Source organism: Danio rerio, chromosome 4, assembly GCF_049306965.1.
Source record: "Danio rerio strain Tuebingen ecotype United States chromosome 4, GRCz12tu, whole genome shotgun sequence".
NCBI lineage: Eukaryota > Metazoa > Chordata > Actinopteri > Cypriniformes > Danionidae > Danio > Danio rerio.
Genome location: NC_133179.1, coordinates 35,406,730 through 35,412,729, shown reverse-complemented (window position 1 = coordinate 35,412,729; position 6,000 = coordinate 35,406,730).

Here is a 6,000-nt window from a genome sequence, read left to right as displayed (position 1 = left end):
CTAGATACTTCTTTATTCTTTTCACTCTTAAACTATTTTTTCTTTGTTCTACATCTATTAAACCCAGACCACCCTTGTCTATTTCCCCTACGACTGTATTAAAAGCAATCCTTGGTGGCTTACCTCCCCATAAAAAATCAGTAAAACATTTTTTCAACCTCTTTTCTATCCACATTGGCATTTCTAAAACATATAAAACATGCCACAATTTAGACTCCATTAAAACATTTAAAATCAAAACTTTTCCTTTTAATGTTAGTGTTCTTAGTTTCCAGTAATTTAACCTCCTTTCTATATCTGTTAAAAAACCTTCCCACATCTTATCTCTCGCTTTTCTGGCATCTTTCCCCAATAAAACCCCTAAAATCTTGATTTCTTCTACTTCTTTGAAATTGGTGCATTCTGCTAAATCTGTTTCCTTTCCAAACTTCATATAAACCGTTTTGTCTTCATTTACTTTACTCCCCGATCCTTTACAAAATTGTTGTACTATTTTCATGGCTTCTTTCACACTCTCTTTTCCTTTTACTATTAATGTAGTGTCATCTGCATATTGAAACATTTTTTTATTTACTTTATTTTCTTCAATCTCAATTCCTTTTATTTTTTCTTCTTCGTTGATAGCTAAGCCCAGGGGTTCTGCCACAAGTGAATATAAAAGTGCTGACAGAGGACATCCTTGCCTTATCGATCTTGTTATTTTAAAACATTCTGTTAAAAAGCCATTACATTTAACTTTTGTTAAAATACCCTTATACAAAATCTTTATCCATTTTCTAAAAACTTCTCCAAAACCAAACTTTTTGAGTACTTTGAATAAAAACTGGTGTTCAACTCTATCAAAAGCTTTTTCAAAATCCAGACTTATTATATATCCTTCCTCTTTTTTCTCCTTCATATATTCTATGATGTCTTTTATGCTCATTGTTATGTCTGCTATGTCTCTTCCTTTTATCGCATAGGCCTGTGTTGTTTTAATTATTTTTGGCATCACTTCTTTTAATCTATTTGCTAAAATTTTTGTTAAAATCTTCAAATCTGTGTTTAACATTGTGATTGGTCTGTAATTTTTTAACAATGTCTTTTCTCCTTTTTTGTGTATTAATTTCATTAATCCCATTCCCATTCTTTCATTTAGTTCTTCTTTTTGCAGTATTTCCTTAAAAACGTCAATTAAAATTGGAATTAAAATTTCTTTAAAACATACATAAAATTCACTATTTAAACCATCTATTCCTGGACTTTTCTTTTTGTTCAAGCTTTCTATTGCTTTTCTTATTTCTTCTTCCCCTATTTCTTGGTCGCATTCTTTTTTATCCTCTTCATCTACTTTTGTTTTTATCTGTTTTAATAATTTTGCCATTTGTACTTCATCAACTCCCTGTGTTTTAAATAACTCCTCATAGTATTTTTTGATTTCTTTTAAAATTTCTTCATTTCCTTCTATGCTTTCTCCTTTTGCTCCTTGTATTATCTTTATTGTTTCTGCTTTTCCTTTTTGTCTTTCTAAATCAAAGAAGAACTTTGTGCATTTTTCTCCTTCTGCTACATATTTTGCTTTGCTTCTTAGTCTAGCTCCTTCATATTTCTTTTCTTCTATTTCTTTCAGTTTTCCCTCCATTTCTTTTATTTTTTGAATGTCTTTTTCATTTTTTCCTAGTTCTTTTTCTAAGTTTTCTTTGATTGTTTTTTCTTTGTGTCTTTTATTCTTTTGTATTATCCTACAGAATGTTAATGTTGATTTTTTAATCAGAAATTTGACATTTTCCCACCATAGTCTTTTGTCTTCATTATAAATCTGGTTTACTTTTTCCTTTTCAATTATTTCTGTTATTTTTTTAACATAGTCTTCGTTATTTAAAATATCACTATTTAATGTCCATACCCCTGGGCCTCTTTGTATTTCATCTGTATTAAAATTAAAAAATACAAATTTATGGTCACTTAAAACAGTTTCATCGTACCTTATTTTTTCTATATAAATTTCTATATTTCTTGTGCATAACACATAGTCTATTCTTGATTGGTTTACAAAATTCCCTACTATTTGTCTTCTAGAAAACTCCTTTTTCTTCCCATTTCTTTCTCTCCAAATGTCTATCATTCCTTTTTCCTCTATTAGTGATTTTAGTTCTTTCCTTCCCGTGTCTGATTTAAAAACCATACCTTCTGTTATGTCCTGTCTGCTAAAAACAGTGTTAAAATCCCCACATACTATTATTTGTTTATAGTTTTTTAAAAACCTTCTTAATATGTTAAAAAAACTTTTCTTTTCACTCTCTTCATTTGGTGCATGCACATTAACTAAAATAATATCTTTCCCTTCATATTTTATTTCTAAGATCATACATTTTCCTTGTTTGTCTTTATATATTACTTTACTCATTTGCAGTGCATTCTTCTTTATTAAAATTGCTACTCCTCTCCCAGCTTTCGTATCTCCATTACTATAATAAAAGTCCCCATCCCATTCTTTTTTATATATGTCCATCACCTCATTTTTCCAATTTGTTTCTTGTAAAATAATTATTTCTTCTCTTTTACATTTTTCCTTTACATTATTAAATTTTCTTAAGTCCATTAAACCTCTTGCATTAAAAGACACGCAATTTAAAACCATTAAAAGAAGGAAAAAGGAAATAAAAACCGTCATCTTAGTCCTCTTCTTCTCCCAAACCTCTCAAAGAATCATATCTGTTGTGGCTTTTCAGTTGTCCTTTTTTCAAACCCTTTTTTCTTGCAGTTTCTAATTTTGATAAAACTTTTGCCGATCGTCTTGTTTGTCTTTTCTCAAGTTTGTCTTTTTCTACTTCCTCCTCATGTTTTCCAGTCTCTCTGTCCGTTCCCTTGCTTTGTTCTTTAAGATCCTCTTTTTCAATTACATCCAAAACGTTTTTGAAGCTAGAAGTTATGTCCATTGGTGTCCATGCTACCTCCTCTTCATGCTCTATTTGTTGACTGTCTGTTTCTGTTTCTTTTTCCTTTTCTTTTTTTGCATTCTCCTCCTTCAATGTTATTTCCTCTGTTGTAGTTTGTATTGTTTGTGTCGTTGTTTGTTCCTCTTCATTACTTTCCTTTTCACTGTTTCCTTCATGCATTTGCCCACTCACCTGGATCTCATCCTCCTCCTCCTCTTCCTCCATCCAACATTCACACTTACTTAAATAGTTCTGGCAGTCCGGGCACTTAATAGCATCGCAGTCTCTGGCAAAATGTCCCCTTTCCTCACATTTATGGCATTTAAAGTCTGGGCAATCTTTGACCATATGGTCAGGGCTCATGCACAGCCTACAAGTCTTAACCTGGTGGCTGTGCATCACCCTAAAATATTGCTGACCTTCTGCCGTTTCCAGTCTTGTGCTGTAAGGGAGAGATATCACTTCTCTGGGGAATCTCACTTTGAGATATCGAGTTCCATCTTCTATTTCTGTGCCCGGATATACCCTTCTTTTAATTTTTGTTATGGGAAATACTCCCCAGCCTTCTAATTTATCTAATATTAATTGATCATCCAGGTAAGCGGGCAAATGCATGAAGGAAACCACGTAATCTCTATTTTGTAGCATTTTCACTTCACAGGTTTCTCCTTTTATTATTAGTCCATCCATCAGTTTATCGCATGTTTCTTCATTTTCTAAAGTTAGTTCATAATCTTTGTCCTGTCTCGGCCTTATCGCAAGAATTTTCCCAAGTCCACACTTTTCAGTTACTGCATTAATTATTTCCAAAACTCTCACCTCTTTAACTTTGTCCATATTTAGAATCACTGTTGCTTCCTTCATGTACTTTTTTCCACTTCTTTGTTGTTGCATCTCCTGTTGTTGGTTTTCTTGTCGTTCTTTGTTTACCATGTTTCTTTCTCCTTCCTGTCCAGTGTTGTTTTCCAATTGTCTTTCCCCTTGTAATCCAGTGCTGTTTTCTTTTTGTCTTTCTCCACTCCTTCCTGTGATGTTTTCCCCATGTGCATCATCAAACAAATCTGTGCTGTTGCTTTGTGAGTCCATCATTTTCTCTCAAAAAAACTGTGCTAACCACCTTCCAGCCAGCACACGTGCTGCTGTCAGGTGGTTAAAAGACAAAAAAATAAAAAAAAGTCCACTATCACAAAAAAGACACTAAATAAACTCAAAATAACACAAAAAAATGGAGAGCCTCTCTCTCCTGTCTGCAGCCTTACACTTCCTCGTTGCACTCTAGCTCCCTCTAGCGTGCTCAGGGTGGTATGGCCGTAAGCGAAAGAGGTTGTCAAGAGTTGGCTATTTAAAACAGGCGCAGCACCAGGGAGCAAGAAGCTTGGCAGTGAACTATGATCTTATTTTAATGACAAATGTCTAAGAATACTGCTGATTTACGTTTTTATTTAATTTATACATACGCAATGAATGTAAGCCTGCTAACTGTGTGTGGTTCAAATGATAGAATATGTAAACTTTGTTTATATATATAATTAAATAATAATAAATAAAAGCCTGCGTGTAAGGCTTTTATTTTGAGGACGACGTCACGAGCGCAGATTTGGTTGACCAATTAGAGGAAAGTGGGCGTTTCAGCACCGCCTACATGTGTAAAATGAATTTTAAAGTCGTTAATCCGTTTTCCTACCCTAAACCAAAAAACGAAAATCCAGCCAAAATCTTGTTTTTTCGTTTTCTCGTGAGCAAAAGAAAAACGGAAAAACGGCCGTTTTCTCCATTTCCTTTATTCCGTTTGAAAATGGAAAACAAATGAACAAAATGTACACGGACCATTTTTTGACTTTTTTGGTTTTGTGTTTGTTTTAATATTTCGTTTTAAGTTAATAAGCAGAATAACTGATGAGTTTCCGTTTTTTATGCCTACAGAATAAACAGAAAAACAAAATATTCATCGTTTTTCTGATGTTTCGTTTTCCGTAATAAAAGGAATAATCAAATGAACGGATGATACACGGACCGATTTAGTACAACTGCAATCACTTTTAAACTGTTTAGGAATCATAACTTACTGTATTTTAATCTTTTTGTTCAAGTTTGCTCCTCTCTATTGTTCTGCCAACCGGTCTCGTCTCTGCTCTGTCTCTCTCTGCCGGTGTTCCGGAGAATTCAGTTCCCCCTCCAGAGCGCATGCGCAAATTCAGTATCATGAATGATGACGCAATGAAGTCGCTCCAGCGGACCGAATCAGCAGTGTGGTGCGTGAAACCGGTTATGTTAAATTAAACATTAAGAATTAATATTTGTAAACGTGACTTTGCCAAAAACATTCCTAAATTTAAAAAAAATCCATACTATATTTTAATCATATTGCTAATTCTTATTTAATGCAAATGTTATGATTTATACACGTACACACAGCAACACTTATGCAGTGTACAGTGCAACATTCAGAGGAAAACTTTGGTCAAGGTGTCTATCTAAGACTTTTAGAATTATACAGCAAAATACAGAGACACCATTTAGGATGTTACGACATCAGATCGTTGTCATCTGTAAAGCATGCAGTCATAACAATGAAAGCACAGGAAAAGACAACTTAAGAAAAACAAACATTTATTTAGATGGACTTCGGGAAAAAGAAAAAAACTGTTTTCATCTTATGGATTTAACTAGTGCAAGCTGGGCAGAAATATTCTTTGCATACTGGCGGGTTGCCAACTCATGATTGGTGGTACCTCCGGTTACATCCGTCACAGGCAATCTGAAAGATTCATACACACAAAAAGAAAAAAAACATTAAAAGTTGTAAGAATTTCAGCCACTTTAGCAAGGCCTTAACACAACACAAGTGTGGTGTTTAAAATAATACCCAAGCTGAGGTTTGGTCATTATCACTTGGATCACTGAGTCCACAAAACTGACACAGCTCTGTTAAATCTTCTAGTAAATACATACACCAACATAAATCAGCAATTCACAAGGATCAGATTTATATTAAAAGTCATGTTAATACAGAATAAGAGCATCTGAACTTCAATTAACTTACAAACCAATGTTTTTGCAGTAACTAATCTTAACTTACCTG